Source organism: Anolis sagrei, chromosome Y (genome assembly GCF_037176765.1).
Source record: "Anolis sagrei isolate rAnoSag1 chromosome Y, rAnoSag1.mat, whole genome shotgun sequence".
NCBI lineage: Eukaryota > Metazoa > Chordata > Lepidosauria > Squamata > Dactyloidae > Anolis > Anolis sagrei.
The window spans coordinates 41815217-41842525 of record NC_090035.1 but is presented as its reverse complement, the minus strand read 5'-3'; the positions used below and the strand labels follow the sequence as shown (position 1 = coordinate 41842525).

At 42.7% G+C, this 27309-nt stretch overlaps 1 protein-coding gene across 1 annotated transcript in view; it reads right to left on the bottom strand.

Annotated features, from left to right (window-relative positions):
- Positions 1 to 9061, bottom strand: part of LOC137095694 (zinc finger MYM-type protein 4-like) — a 154912-nt gene extending 145851 nt beyond the window's left edge. The window contains exon 1 of the mRNA XM_067462491.1: positions 9009 to 9061. The gene's annotated coding sequence lies outside the window, so the exon portion shown is untranslated. The remainder of the gene's footprint in view (positions 1 to 9008) is intronic.
- Positions 9062 to 27309: the final 18248 nt, after the last annotated feature.

Sequence of the window (27309 nt, the reverse complement as noted above, 5' to 3'; positions counted from 1 at the left end):
TGTTTACTCACAAGCATAAAGGAATTACATATATTAGAAACCAACATTTTCTCATTACTTTATTTTCCAGATCACCAGATGCGTGGCAGGGACACCTAGTGGTTAATAAAAATGTACTACATGCACAGATAACAGAAGCAAAGAATATACAAAAGGAAAAAAAATGGTTGAGAAATTAATAGCATGTGCACAAATTGTATTGGTGAGGGGTTGGAAGGATAAAACAAAATTGACACTGACTAATTGGTTTAATTATATAGTTAATATGTTAAATGTGGAAATAACAAATTGTAAAAGGAATAACATAGATAAAATTGAAAAGGTCACAATAACTAAGAGGATGTGGGAACCAGTTAGGAATTATTTAGAAAATGTGTTAAGATGTAGAGTAGAAAAATTAAGACCGAGACTGATATTTCAAATGTAACTTCTGTAGTTTGATGTATAAATTGTATATACAAGGAGGGGAGGCTGGGAGTGGGAAAAAAACCAATAATTTTTTTTTAAAAAAACATGTAAAACAGATCTATTTGCTTATGATACATTGCTATTTATATAGTAAAGAAAATGGATAAAATAAAGGATCATTTGGAGATATTTGGGAAAACAACTGGTTTACAAGTTAATTGGAATAAGTCAGAAATGATGCTACTCAATTATACAAAGAAAGATGAAAAATATTTTATAGAACAGAGTAAAATGGGAATACGAATTAAGAATAAATTAAAATACCTGGGAGTAATAATAACAAAGGATGTAAAAGAAATGGAAAAGGTAAATGTAGTAACATTGAGGAAAGAAGTTCAGAAAATGTTAATAGAGTATGAAGATATACGATTATCTTGGTTTGGAAGGATAACATTAGTAAAAATGAAAATACTTCCAAAGATAAATTTTATATTTAGGATGCTGCCACTTCTAATCACAGAAGAAGAACTAAACAGATAGCAACAAATGATAAATAAGCACTGCAATGTTAGTAAAAGAAATAGATTAAATAAACAGTTATGGTACAGATCATAAAAAGAGGGAAGATTAGCACTACCTAATATTGAAAAATATTATGAGGCAAGTAGATTAAGATTGGCTATAGAAGGAATGGTTAAAAAAGAGGGAGCAGATTTATTTATTTATTTATTTATTTCGCAGTTTTGTATACCGAGCTTCTCAACCTTGTCGAGGGACTCAGCCCGGTTTACAGCCATAAAAACATATACATTCATTAAAATATCATATATCACAAATTACAAAACAACTTTAAAAACACTAAATATAAAACTACAATGGTCAGTCGTCCTAATAAGAAGGATCTATATCCACTTCCATCCAGAGTCCTATGATGTTGTCTCATTCCTTGAAGGCCTGACTCCACAGCCACGTCTTCACCCGTTTCCTAAATGTTAGGATGGATGGGGCGGTTCTGGCCTCCAGAGGGAGAGAGTTCCAGAGTCGTGGGGCCACCACCGAGAAGGCCCTGTCCCTCATCCCCACCAGCCGCGCTTGCGAGGCTGGTGGGACCGAGAGCAGGGCCTCTCCAGATGATCTTAGTAATCTTGGTGGTTCGTAGGGGAGAATACGTTCGGAGAGGTAAACAGGGCCGGAGTCGTTTAGGGCTTTATAGGTCAACACCAGCACTTTGAATTGTGCTCGGAAGCTAATTGGCAGCCAGTGGAGCTGGCGTAACAGCGGAGTGGTGTGCTCCCTGTACCCAGCCCCCGTTAGTAATCTGGCTGCCGCGCGTTGGACTTGCTGCAGCTTCCGGGCAGTCTTCAAAGGCAACCCCACGTAGAGAGCGTTGCAGTAATCTAAGCGGGATGTAACCAAAGCGTGTACTACCGTGGCCAAGTCAGCCCTCCCAAGGTACGGACGCAGCTGGCGCACAAGTTTTAATTGTGCGAAAGCTCCCCTGACCACCGCTGAGACTTGGGGTTCCAGGCTCAGCGATGAATCTAGGAGAACTCCCAGACTGCGTACCTGAGCTTTTAGGGGGAGTGTGACCCCGTCCAGCACAGGCTGTAACCCCGTACCCTGTTCGGTCTTACGACTGACCAGGAGTACCTCTGTCTTGTCTGGATTTAGTTTCAATCTGTTGTCCCTCATCCAGTCCGAGACAGCGGCCAAGCACCGGTTCATGACCTGAACAGCCTCCTTAGTGGTAGGTGGAAAAGAGTGATAGAGTTGGACATCATCTGCGTACAGATGACATCGCACCCCAAAACTCCGGATGATCTCTCCCAGCGGCTTCAGGGTAATGTTAAACAACATAGGGGAAAGTATTGAGCCCTGTGGGACTCCACAGTGCAATGGCCAAGGAGTCGAGCAGGAGTCCCCTAGTGACACCTTCTGGGAGCGACCCTCAAGAAAGGACCGGAGCCACTGCAAGGCAGTACCCCCGAGACCCATTCCCGCGAGGCGTCCCAGAAGGATACCGTGGTCGACAGTATCGAAGGCCAAAGAGAGGTCCAGTAGAACCAACAGGGACACACTCCCCCTGTCCAGTTCCCGGCGCAGATCATCAACTAAGGCGACCAATGCTGTCTCAGTACCATGTCCCAGCCTAAAGCCCGACTGTGCCGGATCTAGATAGTCCGTGTCCACCAGGAATTCCCGGAGTTGCGAGACCACCACACGTTCCAAGACTTTGCCCAAGTAGGGGAGATTGGAAACTGGCCGAAAGTTGACGAATTGAGTGGGGTCTAGTGATGGTTTTTTCAACAGCGGTTTAATTACAGCTTGTTTTAGGCTGCCTGGAATCTTGCCTTCCCGAAGGGAGGCATTAACCACCACCTTTACCCACTCTGCCAAACCCCATCTGGCTTCTTTTACCAGCCAGGAAGGGCAGGGGTCTAGGATGCATGTGGTAGGTCTCGCCTCTCCCAGAACCCTGATGACCGCGTCGAGTGGAACAGATTGAAACGAATCCAACAAAACTGGACAAGCAGATGCTTGAGTTACATCCTCAGAGACCGCAGTTAATGTGGTATCAAAGCCCGCGCGGATCAAAGCGACTTTGTCCGCAAAGTACTGAGCAAATGCTTCACAGCGCGCTGCCGAGTCGTCAGGGGACCCACTCGAGGTGGGATTCAACAACCCTCTGACTACTCGAAACAGTTCTGCCGGACAGTTCCTTGCAGACGCAATATTGGCCGAATAGGAAGCATTTTGCGCGGCCTCTATTGCCGCGCCATACGCCCTTAGATAAAGGAGTAGACGTGTTCGGTTTGGCTCGCTGGGCTCTTTCCTCCACACGCTCTCTAGCCATCTCTTTGTTCGCTTTAGCTCCACCAGCTCCTCGTTGAACCAAGGGGCAGGTTTCGCTCGGCGACTTAAGAGAGAGCGCTCCGGAGCAATCGTGTCTATTGCCCTAGTCAGCTCCCTATTCCAGTGAGCGACCAGGGCATCGACAGAATCACCATCCAAGGCAGCGGAAACATTCCCAAGAGCCATCAGGAATCCTTCTGGATCCATAAGCCTTCTGGGGCGGACCATCTTAATGGGTCCACCGCCCCTGCGGAGGTTAGATGTTGCAACGAGTATAATTCTTATCAGATGGTGGTCGGTCCATGGCAAAGGAGAGATTGACAACTCCTCCACCCCGCCACCTTCTTCCCAGCCCTGACAGAAGACCAGGTCAAGTGTGTGTCCAGCACAATGGGTAGGGCCAGATACTAGTTGGGACAGCCCCATAGTTGCCATGGTGGCCATGAAGTCCTGAGCTGCTCCTGAAAGAGTGGACTCTGCATGTACATTGAAGTCCCCCAGCACAACAAGCCGCTGGGACTCCAATGCCAGGCCTGAGACCAACTCTGCAACCTCAGGTAGGGCTGTTGAGGTGCAGCGGGGTGGTCGGTACACCAACAACAGCCCTATTCTGTCCTGGTCCCCTAGCCTCAGGTGGACACATTCAAACAAGGTCGACTGTAAGGCTGGGCCTCTGACCAAGGAGATGGAATCTTTATAGATTATTGCAACTCCGCCTCCCCGCCCCCCGGATCTCGGTTGGTGCTGCACAGCATAATCTGGTGGGCAAAGCTGGGTGAGATTCACCCCTCCAGCCTCGTCCAACCAGGTCTCCGTGATGCACGCCAGATCTGCCTTTTCCTCCAGTATCAAATCCTGGATGATTGATGTTTTCCCATTGACAGATCTGGCGTTCAACAGCACCACCTTCAATCCCGGAGGACCATCTACCTTGGAACCCACGTTTACCAAGTCAGGAGCACATTTTGGAATTTTCCTCAGCATTTGTTCACGAATTGGCCGAATTAGTTTTTTATCTCTCCCTTTCCCGTATCTCCCCCTCCCCATCATAACTTCTATGGGGGCCCTCCGAGAACTGGAACTCTCCCCCTCCCCACCTCCCCCTTTCTCTACATCATGACACTCTAGAATTGCACTGTTATATAGCATATCATTAACCCAGCCCGATGGCAAACTATCAATTTCATCGTTCTTATAGTTCCACTCCTCTGATTCATAGAACCATCTCCAATTTTTCCCGGCCATTTGACCGTTACTGGAGAAAATTATAAAGTGCGTGATGTAAAGTGTAAATGCAAGCTTAACACGACGGTCCACATATAACATTGCAATTAGCAGTCCACAGGAGTTCCTCCGTTGATTAAAGTGCTAGCCCGTTGTCCGTCGCCGAAACATGAGGAGGAGTAGGATTACAAAGGCCTTCACTTACAGTGCAATAAAATTGGCAAGAGTTCGGCAATTAACAGTATTGAATCCGCAACCAAAAAGATTGGCTTAGTAAAGATTCAGAAGAAGTGGAAGAAGAAATTTGGAATATATTTTTCAAACAGTTCACGAGAAAAGAAATTAGGGAAATTAGAAACCCAATGCTGAGCAATACATTAGAAGTATGGAACAAATATAGGAGAAAGTTAATAACGGATGGGTCAATTATAACCCCAATTGTAATGGAAAAGAAATTTCCAAAAAATCTAAAAAAAGTAACGGATAAAAAGTTAAGGGAAAAAAAGTTAGACAAGATAGGGGATTTGATAAAGGTGGGAATGAAGAAGGAAATGATTATGGAAGAGTTCAAAGAAATAAAATTGACATGGTTCCATTGTATACATTTAGAACAATGGCTCAAAAATTGGGGGAAAAAATAATAAAAATGGAAGCAAACTTAACCAATTTGAACAAATAATACAGAATGGAAGGGTTGTAGAAGAGCATGGAAATTTGAGAGGAACAACTAGTAAAATATATAAGATAATAATTGAAATAAAGGAAGGAAACACAAAAAAACAACATCCTTAAAGAGGTTTGAGGAGAAGATTTAGGCATAAAAATAAACGAAACAGAGTGGCAACAATTATGGAGACAAAGACATTTAAAAAATGTATCAATACGGGTTAAAGAAAATTATTATAAGCTAATATGGAAGTGGTATCTGACATTTTACTCTGTTCTATAAAGTCTTTTTCTTCTTTGTATAATTGAGTAGCATCATTTCTGACTTATTATTTTCCCAAATATCTCCAAATGATCCTTTATTTTATCTATTTTCTTTACCATATTTTCTATAAATAGCAATGTGTCGTCAGCAAATACACTCACCTCTGTTTCTCCTTTTTTCCTAACCCTTCTAGATTCTTGTCTTTCCTAATGGCATTTGCAAACAGTTCTATCACCATGGCAAATAAAATTGGTGACAAAGGGCAACCTTGTCTTGTTCCTCTTATCACTTTTATTTCATTTGTCACTCCATCATTTATAGTTACCACTGCTGAGTTTCTTGAGTAATATTGTTCTAAAATTCCTTTTATTCTATTTCCCATTCCAAATTTATTCATAATTTCCCTTAATATCTCCCATTCCACACAATCAAAAGCTTTGAAAATGTCTAATGATAATATCCCTACTTTTTTCTTCCCCTCTTTAGCCAAACAAATTTTATTTAATACTCTCCCTATCAAATTTGACATTTGTCTTCCTTTTACAAACCCACACTGATCTTTTTTATATATACGTATACATGCATTTACTCATTCTATTGGCTATTATAGCAGATAAAATCTTTGCATCTTGATTAACTAACGATATGGGCCTATATGACCCGTGGTCTGTTAAGTCTTTGTCAGCTTTTGGTATTAATATTATTAGTGATCTCCTCCATGATTCTGGCATTTTATCTCCCTTCATTATTCCATTATACAATTCTAATAATTTTGGGGTCAAAACTTCTCTAAAGCTTTTATAATATTCTGTCCCTAGGCCATCCAAACCTGGAGCTTTCCCAACTTTCAAATTCTTAATAACTTCCTCTATTTCTGTCTTCTTAATAGGTTGTTCCAGCAGCTCTTTATCTTTCTCCTCCAACTTACTCTCCCAATTTTCCTCCACATATTTCCTAATTGCTTCTATAGAACTAGCTTTTGCTTGGTATAATTCATTATAAAATTCTTCAAATACCTTCAATTTTTCTTTCATAGTTCTACATAATTTACCTGTTTTATCTTTTATCATATTTATCATGCCTTCCATTTTCTTTTTCTGTGTGGATTTGGCTAACATCTTTGAATTCCTATCACTAAACTCGAAATATTCCCTCCTTAAATATATTTCTTGTACTTTGTCTATTTCCATTTTATCCAATTCCTCTTATTTATTTTTTTGCTCTCAACCTTACATAAGTTCATGTATCTCTCTTTATTACATATGCTTTTTCAATCTCTTCAATTTCTTTTTCTAGATTCCTTTTCCTTTCTTCTTGCCGGTTTGCCCCAGTTCTAAGCACACACTATAATAGCATTCTCTTTAAAATCTGAACCATGTTTTAAAATCCAAACTAAATGTAGATCACCAAAACTTGAGAGATTCTTTTTTTGCTGCCCATCTGGCTTGAAAAATGTGTTAAAAGCTTAGGAAGTTGTCCTCAAGGATAAAATTATACATATGGCACATAAGTACAGAGTGAAAACAATCGTAAGGATAATTACATTCTTAATATAAACTTTTGATAGTTTTTGCATTATCTCTGTGAACAAGCACAAAAAACATCTTCAGGATCACATTAATTTGTCATTCATATTCCATCTTAACTGATCCACCTAAAACTATCTTTCTGGTATCCATGTTTGTTTGTTTCTTTTTTCAGGTATACAGAGATCTACCAGGTCTCTCATCTGCCTTGTTTAGCCACGCACTTCCTTCTTCTCCCATGCACCTGTGAACCATTCCAGGATCCATTTTGAATCCTGATTGTTAAAGAAAACTCTATAAACACTGTCCTTCCTCAGTTATTTATAAGCCTTCACACTTGACTTGTAGGGTCTTCACTTGACCCTACAAAGTCCTTCCAAAGCCAACCAATCCTTCCACATTGTCTATGAAATCATTTCATTCATTATATTTCTGATATCCAAAGAGCAACAATAACCCAAAACGAATGTCATAAAACTTCAATGTACAGATTACTTTTCTTTTCTCATTTTATCAACACTGCTTTGGGCCTGCCACAATTGGTTAGGATGAAAACACCATCTCAACCTCTTGAATGACCTGCAGGAAGAGCTCTGCCAGTTAAATCAGCTGTTGGAATTTAAGACACAAGTGAAGAGCTATCTGTTCCAGCCAGCAGAATACATGCCCTTTGTTTAATCTCTATTTTAACAAGTATTTTAGAGAGGTACATTTTGTTATGTAACTTTTACAGAGATACATTTTAGTGTAAGTATTTGTGTTGTTTTTGCTGTGTTTATGTATTTTAATTGTTTTGCAGCCTGCCTCAAGCCATGAAGAGGCAGGTAAGAAATAAAATAATAATAATAATAATAATGCCTGCCCAAGAGATGATAACAGTAGAGACTCTCTGATCCAACCTTTGTTCATCCAACATTCTGTATTATCCAACACAGTACAGGATGGGAGAAAGAAAGAACACTTATCTGTTTTGGTGCTAAATTCGTAAATACAGTAATTACTACATAACGTTACTGTATATTGAATTGCTTTTTCTGTCAATTTGTTGTAAAACATACTTTGGTGCTTAATTTGTAAAATCATAATGTAATCGTAACGTATTTTGATGTTTAATAGGCTTTTCCTTAATCATAGAATCATAGAATCAAAGAGTTGGAAGAGACCTCATGGGCCATCCAGTCCAACCCCCTGCCAAGAAGCAGGAATATTGCATTCAAATCACCCCTGACAGATGGCCATCCAGCCTCTGTTTAAAAGCTTCCAAAGAAGTCGTTTGAAGCCATTGTTCTGCATCCTAGTCTCCAGGGAAGCAGAAAACAAGCTTGCTCCCTCCTCTCTGTGGCTTCCTCTCACATATTTATACATGGCTATCATATCCCCCCTCAGCCTTCTCTTCTTCAGGCTAAACATGCCCAGCTCCTTTAGCCACTCCTCATAGGGCTTGTTCTCCAGACCTTTTATCATTTTAATCCCTCCTCATTATCCAACATTTCACTTATCCAATGTTCTGACAGCCCGCTTATGTTGGATCAGCAAGACTCTACTGTATTATACTTATTTATACCCTGCTTTAACTCAAAGCGGCTTAACAAAAAACCATTAGCATAACTATTTAAATCAGCCATAGGCAAACTTTGGCCCTACAGATGTTTTGGACTTCAACTCACACAATTCCTAACGGCCGGTAGGAGTTGAAGTCCAAAACACCTGGAGGGCCAAAGTTTGTCCATGGCTGATTTAAAATATACAAATATACGAAAAGTGGGGTATAAATAAAGATGTATTATTAATATTATTATTATTATAAAATAGGATTAATTATAAACAGTATTCTAAAAATTCCCAGTTAACTGGTCCTCACCTTTTCCCAGACCATTCCCATGCTTCCCAATCCATCCACCCCTCCTCTTGATTCCTCCATTTGGGCCCAAGTGGTACCCTAGCCACGCCCCCAACTTCTAGCCCCGCCCCTCCTCTATGGCGCATCGGCCAGGCCCTGCCTCCTCGGCCGCCTCCATGTTGGGGCCCCCGCCTGAGGGAAAGGGGGCCAACTTGGGGGCGCTCACCTGTTTGCGGCCTCCTTCTCCCTGCGGCCCAGCCCTCGAGGGGGCTCCGAAGGGAAGGCGCGGCCTCCAGAGGAAAAGGAGAGCGGGCAGGCCTGAAGGGGCGCAGGCGTCCCCCCAGCAGGCCTCGGAGTGAACGGCCTCCAAAGACACGCCGAGGCGCCTCTAGGCCGCGCGAGGCAGTGCCCCCACCCCCCACCCCCGCTTTAAAGCTGCAAAAGACAGAACCAATCAGCCAGGGGAGGGGAGAAAGGCCGCGCGCATGCGCCCAGTGTAAGCGCACGCCGGCCGGCCAGACGCCCCTCCCCTCTCTTGTCTGTTTCCGCCCCTTTACGCATGCGCGCTACAAGTTCTTTTTCCTCGTGGGCTTGTAGGCAGGCCAACTGAAGGGCTGGACCCAGAATGTATCCCTCTCTTAAACGGGAAGCCGCCCTATTTATTTATTTATTTATATCCCGCTTTATTCCTCCATACGGAGACCCAAAGTGGCAATTACAAGTTAAAATATACCAATATACATGGTTTTATATTGTATTGTAAAGTCATCTATCTATATAAATAAAAATGTAATGTATGTTCGTGCTACCATCAGAACTCAAAAACCACTGGAGGAATTGACACGAAATTTGGACACAAGACACCTAACAGTCCAATTTATGTCCTCCACTCAGAAAAAATGATTTTGTCATTTGGGAATTGTCGTTACTGGGATTTATATTTCACCTACAATCAAAGAGCATTCTGAACTCCACCAATGATGGAATTCAACCAAACATGGCATACAGGACTTCCATGACCAACAGAACACACTGGAATGGTTTGATGGGCATTGGCCTTGAGTTTGGGAGTTGTAGTTCACATACATCCGGAGAGCACTGTGGACTCAAACAATGATGGATCTGGACCAAACTTGGCACGAATATCCCATATGCCCAAATACGAATACTGATGGAGTTTGGAGGAAATAGGCCTTGACATTTGGGATATGTAGTTACTGGGATTTATAGCTCACCTACAATCAAAGAGCATTCTGAACTCCACCAATGATGGAATAGAACCAAACATGGCATACAGGACTTCCATGACCAACAGAACACATTGGAAGGGTTTGGTGGGCATTGACCTTGAGTTTGGGAGTTGTAGTTCACCTACATCCAGAGCACTGTGGACTCAAACTTGACACAAAAATTCCATATGCCTAAATATGAACACAGATGGAGTTTGGAGGAAATAGACCTTGGCATTCTGAAACCCACAAATGACAGAAATAGGCCAAACTTCCCACACAGAACCCCCATGACCTACATAAAATACTTAGGGCCATCCAGTCCAACTTTCTTCACCAGGGCACGAAAATGTAATCGGAGCCCTCCTGACAAAGAGCCATCCAGTCATAAATATAGATAGATAAGATATGATTCTCACACACACACACAGATATAGTATCATAGATTTGAAAGAGACCCTTAAAGAAGGACTATGATATGGTGCATATTCCAGAGTAGGCAAACCAGACACTCTCCACGTCAACACTGACAAAGAAACAACAAGAAATACTGTTTACTCACAAGCATAAAGGAATTACATATATTAGAAACCAACATTTTCTCATTACTTTATTTTCCAGATCACCAGATGCGTGGCAGGGACACCTAGTGGTTAATAAAAATGTACTACATGCACAGATAACAGAAGCAAAGAATATACAAAAGGAAAAAAAATGGTTGAGAAATTAATAGCATGTGCACAAATTGTATTGGTGAGGGGTTGGAAGGATAAAACAAAATTGACACTGACTAATTGGTTTAATTATATAGTTAATATGTTAAATGTGGAAATAACAAATTGTAAAAGGAATAACATAGATAAAATTGAAAAGGTCACAATAACTAAGAGGATGTGGGAACCAGTTAGGAATTATTTAGAAAATGTGTTAAGATGTAGAGTAGAAAAATTAAGACCGAGACTGATATTTCAAATGTAACTTCTGTAGTTTGATGTATAAATTGTATATACAAGGAGGGGAGGGTGGGAGTGGGAAAAAAACCCAATAATTTTTTTTAAAAAAAACATGTAAAACAGATCTATTTGCTTATGATACATTGCTGGGCCACAGCAACGCGTGGCAAGGGACAGCAAGTGTGTAGTCCATGCTCTGGTTACATCCCGTTTAGACTACTGCAACGCTCTCTACATGGGGTTGCCTTTGAAGACAGCTCGGAAGCTTCAACTAGTCCAACGCTCGGCAGCCATGATATTAACAGGAGCGGGACGCAGGGAGCATACAACCCCCCTGTTGCGCCAACTCCCCTGGCTGCCGACTTGCTACTGGGCTCAATTCAAAGTGCTGGTGTTGACCTTTAAAGCCCTAAACGGTTCCGGCCCAAGCTACCTTTCCGACCGCATCTCGGCCTATGAACCCACCAGGACTTTGAGATCTTCTGGGGAGGCCCTGCTCTCGATCCCACCAGCTTCACAAGCTCGACTGGCGGGGACGAGTCACAGGGCATTCTCGGTGGTGGCTCCCCGGCTGTGGAACACCCTTCCTACAGATATTAGATTAGCACCATCTCTTATGGTTCTCAGCAAAAAAGTAAAGACCTGGTTATTTGTGCAGGTGTTCGAATAATGAGTGCAAGACTGGTAATGACATAGGAATGGAACAATAGATGATGAACCTGGATCATGTTTGTGACGAGACGCTAGTGAATGGTTTCATAGTAATTGTGTATTAATTGTGTACTAGATTAGGTTATTTACTGTTTTATATTTGTGTTTGAATTCTACTATGTTCTGTGTTTGTGAACCGCTGTGAGTCGCCTTCGGGCTGAGAACAGCGGTATAGAAGCAAAGTAAATAAATAAATAAATATAAAAATGCTCATATCGTAATGAGTGGCTTAAAAACAAAAGAACTGCTGGGCCAATATCCACCAAATTTGGCAACAAAACTCCTCACCATACAAGGTGTGACCATCAATAATAAAAAATAAAATAAAACTGAAAACAACTTGGAAATCCTTAATAAAAGGAGAAGCCATTGCAGTGCATGGGTGCAGCTGTGGGGGGAGCGCACGTGCATGTAAGAGAGCTCCTCCATCGTCTCGTGGCGGAACTTGTGGCAGCAATGGCTGCTGGGCCTCCCGGAGCCAGCCACAGCTCCACCAAAATTTAAAATCTGAAACACCAGCCTGATCGACGGAGACAGAGGGGCCTCTTCGAGTGAGGGAGCAGAAGCAGGAGGCGTCTTCTCCACTCTGTCGCCGTCGATCAGGACCCTGTGTGTCAAGTTTGTTCTTGATTGGTCATTAGATGAGGGTTGCAGCAGTCTTGGGAAGGGAGTGGAGGTACTTGAAGTCCCATCATCCATGATCTGTCCTTCTCGAAAGTGCACCAGGATGTAAAGTGGGTTATGGGGGCTCTGTGCCAAGTTTGGTCTTGATCAGTCATTGGCGAGGGTCTCAGTGGTCTCAGGAAGTGAGTGAAGTTACTGCAAGTCCCACCATCCATCTCCAAATTTCTCCAAAGCACACCAGGATGAAGAGTGGGTAATACGGGTTCTGTGTGAATGGTGATCCTGATCCATCATTGTCGGAAGTTGTAATGGTCTCAGAAAGTGAGTGCATGTATTGCAAGTCCCATCATCCATGGTGCATCCTACTCCAAACCACAGCAGGATGTAGATTGTGTCATGGAGACTCAGTATGCCAAGTTTGGTCTTTGTCAGTAATTGGATGAGGTTTGCAGTGGTCTCAGGAATGGCGCAAAGGTACTGCAAGTCCCATAATCCATTGTCCATCCCTGGCCAAACCACACCAGGGTGTAAAATGGGTCATGAGAGGTCTATTTGCCAAGTTTGGTGTAGATCAGTCATGGGATGAAGTTCACACCAGTCTCAGAAAGTGAGTGATGGTACTTCAAGTCCCATCATCCATGATCCATCCTCCTCCAAACCGCAGTAGGATGTCGAGGAAGATAAGATACTGCAAATCCCTCAGTCCCTTTCTTTTCTCTTCTCATTCATTTGAGAATGTTAGAATGTTTTTATTATTTTGGGGATTTTTTTGTTGTCAGGACCGACTTGAGAAACTGCAAGTTCTTTTTGTTGTGAGAGATTTGGCCATCTGCAGGGACGTTGCCCAGGGATGCCAGGATGTTTTGATGTTTTACCATCCTTGTGGGAGGCTTCTTTCATATTCCCCCTTCTTGCATTAACCCTCTTCGCAACCATGGGCTGCTGTTGAGGCTGGCCAATCAGAAACCACATGCAAATTTCCTTCTCTCATGTCCATGCTTCTCTCATTAACCCTTTTCACCACCAGGGGCTGCTATTGAGGCTGGCCTATCACAGACCATATGCAAATAGTACTACAGTTGCAGCTAATCAGAAATCTGCCACATACACTTCCTCCACATACACAAATACAAACACTCTTTTATTATATACTAGCTTGGGGACCTGGGTTATTTGAGAAAGGAATTGGGTATCAAGGTTGGTTTTTATCAGTTATTTATATGGCTCACAGTGGTCTCAGGAAGTTAGTGAAGTGACTGCAAGTCCCATCATCCATTGCCAAATTCTTCCAAACCGCACTAGGATGAAGAGTGGGTCCCATCATCTGTGGTCCAGAATGGAGATTGGGTCAGGGGGCCTCTGTGCACCAAGTTTTGTCCTTGATCAATCATTGGATGAGGCTCACAGTAGTCTTAGAAAGTGAGTTTGGGTACTGCATGTCCCATCATCCATAGTCTGTTCTCCCCCAAACTTCACCAGAATGTTGAATTGGCCAAAGGGGCCCTCTGTGCCAAGTTTGGTCTTTCTTGGTATTTGGATATGTGTGGCTGTGGTTTCAGGAAGTGAGTGAAAGTACTGGAAGTCCCATCATCCATTGTCCGTCCTCCTCCAGACAGCATCGGAATGTAGATTTGACACTGTGTGCCAAATTTGGTCTTGTTCTGACATTAGATGAGGGTTGCAGCAGTCTTGGGAAGGGAGTGGAGGTACTTGAAGTCCCATCATCCATGGTCTGTTATATAGATATTATATAGATATAGATATAGATATAGATATAGATATAGATATAGATAGACTAGCTTGGGGACCCGGCACTGCCCGGGTTATTTGAGAAAGGAATTGTGTATCAAGGTTGATCTTTATCAGTTATCTATATGGCCTGCTGTGGTCTTAGGAAGTTAGTGAAGGTATGTGAGTCCCATCATCTGTGGTCCATCCTCCTCCAAAGTGCACCAGGATGTAGAGTGGGTCATGAGGACTCTGTGTGCCAAGTTTAGTCTTGATCAGTCATTGGCGAGGGTCTCAGTGGTCTCAAGAAGTGAGTGAAGTGACTGCAAGTCCCATCATCCATTGTCAAATTCATCCAAAGCACACCAGAATGCAGAGTGGGTCATGTAGGCTCTCTGTGTAAATTGTGGTCCTGATCCATCATTGTTGGCAGTTGTAATGGTCTTAGGAAGGGAGTGCTGGAATTGCAAGTCCCATCGTCCATGGTGCATGCTCCTCCAAACTGCACCAAGATGTAGAGACTCAGTGTGCCATCATGGAGACTCAGTGTGCCAAGTTTGGTCTTTAACGCTAATTGAATGAGGGTTGCAGTGGTCTCAAGAATTGAGCAAAGGTACTGCAAGTCCCATAATCCATGGTCCATCCCCGGCCAAACCACACCAGGACATAAAGTGGGTCATGAGAGGTCTACGTGCCAAGTATGGTATTGATCAGTCATTGGATGAGGTTAACAGGGGTGGTTCATTCTCACACCATGGTTCATTCACACCATGGTTCATTCTCCTCCAAACTGCAGTAGGATGTAGAGTGAGTCATGGGGGCTCTATGTGCCAAGTTTGGTCTGTGTTGGTAATTTTCTGACGCAGCTCCTGGCCTTTTCCTTTCCTCTCTTTGTCATCTCGGAATCTTGGAAGGGAGGCTGGCCAATCAGAGACCATATGCAAATTTTCTTCTCTCATGTCCCCATTTCTGTCATGAACCCTTTTCTCCACCAGAGGCTCCTGTTGAAGTCGGCCAATCAGAGACCATATGAAAATAGCACCACAGCGGCAGCCAATCAAAAAGCCGGCACATACACGGCCAGGGAAGTGAATGGAGGTACTGCAAGTTCCATCATCCATACTCTGTTCACCCCCAAACCTTATCAGAATGTTGTTGGCCAAGGGGGCTCTGTGCTAAGTCTGGTCTTTCTTAGTATTTGGATAAGTGTCACGGTGGTTTCAGGAAGTGTGTGAAGGTACTGCAAGTCCCATCATCTATCGTCCATCATCCTTCAAACAGCACCGGGATGTAGGTTGGGTCAAGGGAGCTCTGTGTGCCAAGTTTGGTCTTGATTGGTCATTATATGAGGGTTTGAGCAGACTTGGGAAAAGAGTGCAGGTACTAGAAGGTCTGTCCTCCTCGAAAGTGAACCAGGATTTAGAGTGGGTCATGGGGACTCTGTGTGCTAAGTTTGGTCTTGATCAGTCATTGGCGAGGGTGTCAGTGGTCTCAGGAAGTTACTGAAAGTGCCACCATCCATCGCCAAATTCTTCCAAACCGCACCAGGATGTAGAGTGGGTCATGTGGGCTCTCATTGTGAATGGTGATCCTGATCCATCATTGTTAGCAGTTGTATTGGTCTTAGGAAGGGAGTGCAGGTATTGCAAGTCCCATCGTCCATGGTGCATCCACCTCCAAACTGCACCAGGGTGTAGAGTGCGTCATGGAGATTCAGTGTGCCAAGTTTGGCCTTTTTCAGTGATTGGATGAGGGTTGCAGTGGTCTCAGGAATTGAGCAAAGGTACTGCAAGTCCTATCATCCATCATCTGTCCTTCTCCGAACAACACCAGGATTTAGAGTGGCTAATGTGGTTTCTGTGTGCCAAGTTTGGTCTTGATCGGTTATTAGATGAGGGCTGCAGCATTCTTGGGAAGTGAGTGGAGGTACTTGAAGTCCCATCATCCATCGTCCATCCTCTGAAAAACACCTGGATTTAGAGTGGCTAATGGGGTTTCTGTGTGTCACGTTTGGTCTTTTTTTGTTTTGTTTTGTTAAAACTGTTTATTTTGATTATGGTACATAACAGAAAAGCAAACCATGGCAAATCAAATATAATCAGGTACCAATATTTTTGACGTGCACATGCCTATCTACCTTATTCAATCAATCAGTTAATTTTGATGTTATGTACAAATTATTATCAATTACATATCTTAATACACATAAACTTGCTATTTCTGGCTGTTTTCCACTGCTTTCAGTCAGAGCTTAATATTAAATTTTTTCATAACATTCAGGAAATCAGCACATGGCATTTTACACACATACCCCAGCCCTTACACTCAACCCAAAACCCCTATCCCGAACAAACTAAACCCTCATCCCCACACCCGTGCACCCTTCACCATGACTTCCAGCACCGAAACACTATGAAGCCTTTAAGTCTATTTATCTATCCTTATTCATGGTAAACCTAAATTCCTAATGGAGCTCCTCTATATTTCTCTCTATTCAGATATGCCATGGCCAACTTCCATTTTTCTAGAAAGTCCTCATTACTCTTATTCCTCCTGTTATAAGTTAGTCTGGCCATTAGCATATATTCTCACATTCTTTCCCTCCAATCCTTTTTGGTTAGACCTTTTTCCCCTTTCCAATCTTTGGCTATGGTCAATCTTGCCGCTGCAAAGCTATATTGATATATTTCTTGGTCCTTTTGATTATTGTTTTCTCTCTGTAGACCTAGCAGACACAGTCCTGGGCTTTTTTTAATCTTGTTATGTAACATTTTATTTGTCTCCTTAATTATCTTATCCCAAAATTCCTGTATGATCACACAGGTCCACCACATGTGGAGAAATGTCCCTTTCTGTTTCCTGCACCTCCAGCAAATACCTTGTTGTGATTTGTCTATTTTAGCCAATGTAGCTGGAGTGATATAGCATCTGTAAAACATTTTGTATTGATTCTCCCTAATTGAACCCGATAAAGTAAATTTGAATTCTTTGTTCCATAGGTATTCTCATTTGTCCAATTCTATTGGTCTGCCTAGGTCCTTGGCCCAGGATATCATTACTGTCTTGACTCTGTTGTCCTCCAAGTTATATCTTAGTATGTATTTATATAATCTAGAGATTTATCCTTTATCCCCCTTTTTCCATATTCTTTCCAATTCTGATTCTTTGGTTGCAAATCCAATCCTCAAGTCTTTTTTGTATCTTTCATGCAGTTGGTGATATCGAAACCAATCATTAATCTCCAATTCTTCCCGCCCTTTTAAATTCCACTTTTCATTTTCTCTAATAAGGTATTCTTTATATGTTCTTGTTTCTACCCTTAAGGTTGGTCTTGTGACTGCTTCTAGTGGCCTCAGCCAAAGGAGGGTTTTGGGTTCCATACCTTTTCTGTATTTTTTCAAATATCCAATAGTCCCCCTCTAATTATATGTTTATTAAAATCTTTATTTAATTTATCTCCATTATACCACACGTATGCGTGCCAGCCGAATCGTAATCCAAATCCTTCCAAATCTAGTAGGGTCTTGTTTTCTAATTTTATCCATTCTTTCAGCCAGGACATTGCTGCAGCCTCATAATAAGTCCTTAAATCGGGTAAGCTTAGCCCCCCTCTTCCTTTATCATCAATTAAATTTTGATATGATATCCTCGCTCTTTTTCCAGCCCAAATAAAATTAGTAATATCTCTTTTCCATTTCTCAAAGATTTTTGTTCCTTTAATAATAGGTATATTTTGAAACAGGAATAACATTTTGGGGAGTACCATCATTTTTATTACTGCAATTCTGCCCATCCAATTTAGAGGGATTGTTTGCCATCCAGTGAGATCTTTTTTTTATGTCTTCCCACGTTCTAACATAATTATCCTGGAATAGATTGATATTTTTGTTTGAAAGCCATATTCCTAGATATTTTACTTTCGTTATCACCTCGCAGTCTGCTGCGGCCTCCAATTTCTTGCAACTTTTAACATCTATATTTTTTTACTAAAAAATTAGATTTCTCCTTATTTATGATAAATCCTGATATGTCACCATATCTTTGGATTGTATCCAATAGTTTTTTAATACTTTGTAGTGGATTAGTTAGGATATCATCTGCATAAGCCCTAATTTTTAGTTATTGGCCGCTGATCTTTAAACCGGTGATTTCTTTCTCTTCCCTTATACTTAAGATTTCGAATCCCATAATAAACAATAGTGGGGACAACGGACAGCCTTGTCTTGTCCCTTTTTGTATGTCAATGTAGTCTGATAGTTGACCATTTATTTTTAATCTTGCTCTTTGATTGGTGTATATTGCCCTACTGCCCTTTTAAATTGGTGGCCAAGTTCGAATTTTTCTAGCACTTTTTCCAAATAAACCCAACTAACATGGTCAAAAGCTTTTTCTGCGTCAATGAAGAACAATGCCAGATCTCTATTTGGGTCTTTGTCTGCTATTTCCAGGGTGTTCAATATCAGTCTGATGTTTTGATTTACTTGTCTTCCTGGGAGGAACCCCACTTGGTCTTTATGTATTAACTGTGCCAATGCTTGCTTAATTCTGTTTGCCAATATAGTGGCGAATATTTTATAATCACAGTTCAGCAAAGATATTGGTCTGTAATTTTTAATTAAATCTAAATCTTTATCATGTTTGGGCACTAAAACAATTATGGATTCCTTCCATGACTCTGGGAGTTCCCCCTTTTTCATTACCGAGTTCATCACTGACACCAACAATGGGACCAGCTCTTCCTTAAATGTTTTATAATATAGAATTGAGAGTCCATCTGCCCCAGGGGACTTGTTTGCTTTAGCCAAATTTATTGTCCTAATTACTTCCTCTGGTGTGATTTCTCTATCTAAATCAGCTTTCATTGCTTCTGAAATTTGTTTTAAATTTGTCTCCTCTACATACTGCGAGATTGTCCTGATCTCACCCTGAGTTCTTTTATATAGGTTTGCATAGTATTCTTCGAATAGTTTTTGTATCTGTTGTGAATCAGTGATAATTTCACCTTTATTTTTTATTCTCATTATCAATGGTTTTTTCTTTACATCTTTTATTTGCCAAGCTAATAATTTCCCTGGTTTGTTTGCGTTTTCAAAAAAGTTGTATCTATTAAACATCATTTTCCTTTCTATTTCACTGGCAATTAGCTGTTCATATTGTTGGTGCAGTTTTTTTAATTCTCCTTGTAGTCTCATCTTTGTTCCTTTTTCTTTTTCTTTTTCTAATTCTTTTGTCCTAATTTTTGCCAACAGCTCCAGTTGGGCCTTATTTTTTTCCTTTGAACCAAATTGAGTTTTGTTGTATCAGTAACCCTCTAATTACTGCTTTTCCAGCCTCCCAAACTATTCCCTCCTTCATTCCTTCTTTAGAGTTGTCCTTTAAGTAATTAATAATTCCCGTTCTAAGTTTCTCTCTATGTGACTTAATTTTCAAAATGTAATCATTCATTCTACAAGCTCTGTTTCTTTTGTATCCCACTCTTAATTTCATTAATATTGGGTTATGATCGGCTAATACTCTAGGTAATAACTCAATTTTCTCTGTTTTCCCCACTAGTTCCTTAGTACCAAATATCAAGTCAATTCTTGAGGATGTGCCATGTCTATGTGAATAATAGAATACTTTTTTCTTGTTGGGTTGTGGACCCTCCAAATATCATAAAGTTCCCAATGCTGGATTTCCCTTAAGAAGGATCCTGGGAGTTTGCCTTCCTTTCTGTCCTTTTTTACTTTACTATCTCTATCCTCTTTGGGCACCATGACACCATTAAAATCCCCCATCCATAACATTTCCTTTTCACCATATTCTGCTAATATGCGTGTTAGCTTTTTGTAGAATGCTTTTTGCTTGTTGTTGGGAGCATACACTCCTACTAATAGTACAGGGTTTTTTTGAATACACACCTTTATTATTAATATTCTACCTTCCTCATCACAAAATATTTTCTCTGGTGTCAGTTCTTTTCTTATATAGAACAGTACTCCATTGGTCTTTTTGTTGTTACAGGCTGTAAATAATTGGCCCAACCTTTCTTTTTTTAACAGGTGACTATCCTCATAAATCAGATGTGTCTCAACCAAACATGTTATGTCTGGTTTGATTTTCTGCAAGTAATGAACCACTTTCTTGCGTTTATAGCTGTTATTTAAGCCGTTAATGTTGGAAGCTATAATTTTTACACTTTGTATAGACATTTTAATCTACTCTACCCCATCCTATCCCCCCACCCCCACCCTTTCCAATAAGAAAAAAAAGTACATTACATTTCCTGATACTCATTACATTGCTCTTAATGTTCCATTATTTATTAATCTATTCCCCCGCTGTTTCTTCTTCTTCTTCCACTTCTTCATCATTTTCCTCTTTTTCTTCATCCATTTGAGTGCTCTCCTTCTCGTTTTCCTTCTGCTCTGGCTCTCTCCTTTCCTGTAGCACCCCTTTACCCCTTCCATGTCCTTGTCTCTCATCACCTGCATGCAGTCTTTCTCCATCCGGGAAGTCCTGGGCATATTTCCTTAGAAATTGTTCAACCTTCCCTGTATCTGTAATATAGTGTCTCTTTGCCTTGTGGTAGAATGAGACCCCCTGTGGAAACAGCCAGCGAAATGGGGTTCCTCTGCTCTTCAATTTAACCACCAGTGCATTGAATTCTTTTCTTTTACTGAGAAGCCTTCCTGCGATCTCCTTCATCATTAATATTTTCTTCCCCTCAATCACAATTGGGGATTCATATTGTTTTTTCAGCACTATCTCCTTAAATGTTTTGGCAACAAATTGAATTATACAATCCCTGGGTACTTTTTTTTTGTCTTGTGAAGGCTGAGTTGATTCTGAAACATGTCGAGATTGAAGCATGAATAATGTCCACATCTTGCTCTTTCAGTAACCCTGCCAGCATATTAGCTATGAAAGAGATGAGACTTTCCCCTTCCAGGCCCTCCCTGAGACCTCGAATCCTCAGAGAGCACTCACGTTTGGTCTTGATCAGTTATTAGATGAGGGTTGCAGCAGTCTTGGGAAGTGAGTGGAGGTACTTCAAGTCCTATCATCCATGGTCCATCATGCTTGAAACAGCATCAGGATTTAGAATGGGTTATGGGGGCTCTGTGTGCTGACTTTGGTCTTGATCAGTTGTTGGATGAGGTTCGCAGAGGTCTCAGAATGTGAGTGAAGGTACTGGAAGTCCCATCATCCATGGTCCATCCTCCTCCAAGCAGCACCAGGATGTGGACTCGGTCATGCGAGTTCTGCGTGCCAACTTTGGACTTGATCGGTTATTAGATGAGGGTTGGAACAGTCTTGGGAATTGAGTGGAGGTACTTCAAGTCCTGCTGGGGAAAGTGGAAGGCAAAAGGAAGAGGGGCCGACCAAGGGCAAGATGGATGGATGGCATCCTTGAAGTGACTGGACTGACCTTGAAGGAGCTGGGGGTGGTGACAGCTGACAGGGAGCTCTGGCATGGGCTGGTCCATGAGGTCACGAAGAGTCGGAGACGACTGAACGAACAACAACAACAACTTCAAGTCCTATTATCCATGGTCCATCCTGCTGGAAAGTGCACCAGGATGTAGAGTGTAAAGAAGCATGCACATATGTGCGGTCCTCTGTCAACACTTTAATATCTGGGACTCTCTGTGTGTTGTAAAACAAAAGCCTCTTGGCTTTGAAACACAGGCTTGAGGCTCTCTTGTAAATAACAAAGTATCAATGTTTATTTATAATTTCAGGTTCCAAGGCTTGTGGATACATTTGTGTCTTGTCACAGCCTTGAAGTCTTGCATTCAATATAATTCATTTGGTTACTTTTCCTTTTAAACTTTCAATCTTTCACACCAACAAATATGTTACTTTATACACTCCTAACTGTCCTCTTTTCTGACTTAGGCAACTCTGGCCTTCTCTATTTTCCTTTAAAACTTGAGCTACATTCAGTAACTCATAACTCAAAACAGAGTTTCCCCACTGTCTCAGACAGAGTTAACTTCTTCTCTTCACACACACATATTCCTAACTGTTCTCAAACAGCTATTCCTAACTAACTTCACAAGCAGCCTTAGTGAGGAATCTAACAGAGATTCCTCACTGTCTCCCTCAGACAGTATTTCTTAACTTCTTCTTTTAGGCAGAGATTCCCAACTCTCCTTTTCTTAAACAGGAATTCCTAACTACTTCAATAACAGAAGTTCCTGACTTCTTTTCTCACACAGAGATCCCTAACACCTTTTCTTAACTGCTCATTTCTCAAACTCTGTTCCCAACTGTCATTTTTAAACTCTCTACTCTAACTGCCTCTTTTTAAACTTAACTCCGCCCCTTTAGAACGTTCGGCTCTGCTCTTCTCAACTCCTGGGCCTACACTAATTTGCATAGGACCAATTGGCTTCCATATGCAAATAAATCCTGTCCCTGCTGTTGCTATCCTCTCTGACTCTATTCTTCCCTATCTGCCCCCTGCAAACATAGAGCTATGCACTAAAATTTCACATAGAGTAACAAATTCGCTACAGTCATGCGGGCTCTTAGTGTGAATTGTGGTCCTGATCCATTATTGTTGGCAGTTGTATTGGTCTTAGGAAAGGAGTGCAGGTATTGCAAGTCTGATGGTTCTATCGTGCATCCTCCTCCAAGCCGCACCAGGATGTAGAGTGCGTTATGGAGACTCAGTGTGCCAAGTTTTGGTCTTTTTCAGTAATTGGATGAGGGTTGCAGTGGTCTCAGGAATTGTACAAAGGTGTCAGTAAATGAGTGAAGGTACTGCAAGTCCTATCTTTCAAAGTCCATCCACCTTCAAACTGCAACAGGATGGAGAGTGGGTCATGGGAGCTCCGTGTGCTAAGTTTGACCTTGTGAGTGAAGTGACTGCAAGTCCCATCATCCATTGCCAAATTATTCCAAACCACACCAGGATGTAGAGTGGGTCATGCCAGCTCTCTGTGTAAATCATGGTCCTGATCCATCATTGTTGGCAGTTGTAATGGTCTTAGGAAGGGAGTGCAGGTATTGCAAGTCCCATCGTCCATGCTGCATCCCCCTCCAAACCGCACGAGGATGGAGAGTGGGTCATGAGGGCTCCGTGTGCTAAGTTTGACCTTGTGAGTGAAGTGACTGCAAGTCCCATCATCCATTGCCAAATTATTCCAAACCGCACCAGGATGTAGAGTGGGTCATGCCAGCTCTGTGTAAATTGTGGTCCTGATCCATCATTGTTGGCAGTTGTAATGGTCTTAGGAAGGGAGTGCAGGTATTGCAAGTCCCATCGTCCATGGTGCATCCTCCTCCAAACTGCACCAGGATGTAGAGTGCATCATGGAGAATCAGTGTGCTAAGTTTGGTCTTTATAGCCGCATACAAACTTTTATTATATGTATAGATATAGACTATATGTATAGATATAGACTAGCTTGGGGGCCCGGCGCTGCCCGGGTTATTAGGGAAAGTGAGTAATGGCAGTTCTTTATACCAAGTTTGGTCTTCTTTTGGTCCTTGGATGACGGTTGCATTGTTTTCAGGAGGTGAGTCAAGGTACTTGAAGTCCCATCATCCATTGTCCACCATCCTCCAAACTGCAGCAGGATATATAGTGGATCATGAGGGCTCTGTGTGCCACTTTGGTTTTGATCAGTCATTGGCGAGTCGCAGTGGTTTCAATGAGTAAAGATACTGCAAGTCCCATCATCCATGGTCCATCCCCCTTAGAACTGCATCAGGATGTAGGGTGGGCCATGAGTACACTGTGTGCCAAGTTTGGGCCTGGTCTGTGATTTGTAGGGGCTACAATGTCTGTGGTATGTGAATCAAGTGAAGGTACTACAAATTCCATCATTCGTGGCCCACCTGCCCTAAACCACACCAGGTTTAAAGTGGGCCGTTGGGCCTCTATGTGCCAAGTTTGCTCCTGATCCGTCATTGGTGTGTGCTCTAAGGAAGTGAGTTAAACTACTGCAAGTCCTGTCATCCATGGTCCATCCTCACTCAAACTGCATCAGAATGTAGAGTGGGTCTTGGGGGTCTGTGTGCCAGGTTTGGTATTGTTCTGTTATTATTTGGGGCCACAAGGGGTTTTGGACTTCAATTTCAACCATTTCTGACAGATTCAGGCCACTTTCTTATTCCCTCTGCTTCCTTGGAATGTTGCGGTTGGCCAATCAGAGACCATATGAAATTGTACATCAGAATGTTGGCCAATCAGAGACCATATGCAAATTGTTCCTCGGAATGTTGAAGTTGGTCAGAGACCATATGCAAATTGTACCTCGGAATGTTGAGATTGGCCAATCAGAGACCATATGCAGATTGTACCACAGTGGCAGCCAATCAGAATGCTGGCACATACACTTCTGCCACACCGCCACACTTCTGTCCACCGCATACAAACTTTGACCTTTATTATATTACTATCTTGGGGACCCGGTGCTGCCCGGGTTATTAGACAAAGGAATTGTGTATTAAGGTTGGTCTTTATCAGTTATTTATATAGCTCGCAGTGGTCTCAGGAAGTTAGTGAAGGTACTGTGAGTCCCATCATCTGTGGTCCATCCCCCTCCAAATTGCACCAGAATGGAGAGTGGTTTATGGGGGCTCTGTGTGCCAAGTATTGTTCTTGATCAATCATTGGATGAGGGTCACAGTGGTCTCAGAAAGTGAGGTTAGGTACTGCAAGTCCCATCATCCATACTCTGTTCTCCCCCAAACCTGACCAGAATGTTGAGTTGGCTAAGGGGGCTCTCTGTGCCAAGTTTGGTCTTATATGGTATTTGGATAAGTGTCGCTGTGGTTTCAGGAAGTGAGTTAAGTACTGGAAGTCCCATCATCCATTGTCCATCCTCCTCCAAACAGCATCGGGATGTAGAGTGGGTCATGAGGGCTCTGTGTGCCAAGTTTGGTCTTGATCGGAAATTAGATGAAGGTTATAGCCGTCTTGGGAAGGGAGTGGAAGTACTGGAAGTCCCATCATCCATGGTCTGTCCTCCTCGAAAGTGCACCAGGATGTAGAGTGGGTCATGGGGACTCTGTGTGCCAAGTTTGGTCTTGATTAGTCATTGGCGAAGGTCTCAGTGGTCTCAGGAAGTGAGTGAAGTGACTGCAAGTGCCATCATCCATTGTCAAATTCTTCCAAACCACACCAGGATCTAGAGTGGGTTATGTGGGCTCTCTGTGTAAATTGTGGTCCTGATCGATCATTGTTGGCAGTTGTAATGGTCTTAGGAAGGGAGTGCTCGTATGGGAAGTCCCATCGTCCATAGTGCATCCTCCTCCAAACCACACCAGGATGTAGAGTGCGTCATGGAGACTCAGTGTGCCAAGTTTGGTTTTATTGGTAATTGGATGAGGGTTGCAGTGGTCTCAAGAATTGAACAAAGGTACTGCAAGTCCAAACTGCGGTAGGATGTCAAGTGGGTCTTGCAGGCTCTGTGCACCACGTTTGGTCTGTATTGGTTGTTTTCTGACAAAGCCCCTGGCCTTTTCCTTTCCTCTCTTTGTCATGTCAGAATCTTGGAATTGAGGCTGGGCAATCAGAGACCGTATGCAAACTTCCTTCTCTCATGTCTCCATTTCTGTCATGAACCCTTTTCTCCCCCAGAGGCTCCTGTTGAAGCCTACCAATCCGAGACCATATGAAAATAGCACCACAGCAGCAGCCAATCAGAATCTTGGAACTTTCAGTCTTCCCAATCAGAACCTGGCACATACACTGCCACACCGCCACACCTGTCCGCCACATACAAACTTTGACTTTTATTATATACTAGCTTGGGGACCCGGCGCTGCCCGGGTTATTAGAGAAAGGAATTGCAGTGGTCTCAGGAAGTTAGTGAAGGTACTTCAAGTCCCATCATCTGTGGTCCATCGTCCTCCAAACTGCACCAGTTTGGAGAGTGGGTCATGGCGGCTTTGTGTGCTAAGTTTGGTCTTGATCAGTCATTGGATGAGGGTCACAGCGGTCTCAGAAAGTGAGTTAAGGTACTGCAAGTCCCATCATCCATAGTCTCCCTCAAACATCACCAGAATGTTGAGTTGGCCATGGGGGCTCTCTGTGCCAAGTCTGGTCTTTATTGGTATTTGATGAGTGTCACTGTGGTTTCAAGAAGTGAGTGAGGGTACTGCAAGTCCCATAATCCATTGCCCGCCCCCCTCCAAACAGCACCAGGATGTAGAGTCACTCATGGGGGCTCTGTGTGCCAAGTTTGGTCTTGATTGGTCATTAGATGAGGTTTGCAGCATTCTTGGGAAGTGAGTGTAGGTACTTGAAATCCCATCATCCATAGTCTGTTCTCCCCCAAACCTGACCAGAATGTTGAGTTGGCCATGGGGGCTCTGTGTGCCAAGTTTGGTCTTAATCAGTCATTGGATGAGGGTCTCAGTGGTTTCACTAAGTGAGTGAACGTATTGCAAGTCCCACCGTCCATGGTGCATCATCCTCCAAACCGCCCCAGGATATAGAGTGCATCATGGAGACACGGTGTGCCAAGTTTGGGCCTTATCGGAAATTGGATGATGGTTGCAGTGGTCACAGGAATTGAGCAAAGTTACTGACCTTGAAGGAGCTGGGGGTGGTGACGGCCAACAGGGAGCTCTGGCGTGGGCTGGTCCATGAGGTCATGAAGAGTGAGAGATGACTGAATGAATGAACAACAACAACTGCAAGTCCCATAATCTATGCTCGATCCACAGTCAAGCCACACCAGGGTGTAAAGTGGGTCATGAGAGGTCTATGTGCCAAGTTTGGTGTTGTTCAGTAATTGTTGAGGGTCGCAGCAGTCTCGGAAAGCGAGTAGAGGTACTTCAAGTCCCATCGTCCATGGTATGCCCTACTCCAAACCGCAGTAGGATGTAGAGTGGGTCTTGGAATTGAGGCTGGCCAATCAGAGACCAAATGCAAATTTCCTTCTGTCATGTCCCCGTTTCTGTCATGAACCCTTTTCTTCACAGGGGCTCCTGTTGAAGCAGGCCAATCAGGGACCATATGCAAATAGCAGCACAGCGGCAGCCAGTCGGAATCTTGGAACTTTCAGGCTGGCCAATCAGAAAGCCAGCACATACACTGCCACACATCCGCCGCATACAAACTTTGACTTTTATTATATATATAGACTAGCTTGGGGACCCGACACTGCCCGGGTTATTTGAGAAAGGAATTGTGTATCAAGGTTGGTCTTTATCAGTTATGTATATGACTCGCAGTGGTCTCAGGAAGTTAGTGAAGGTACTGTGAGTCCCATTATCTGTGGTCCACCCTCCTCCAAACTGCTCCATGATGGAGAGTGGGTCATGGGGGTTTTGTGTG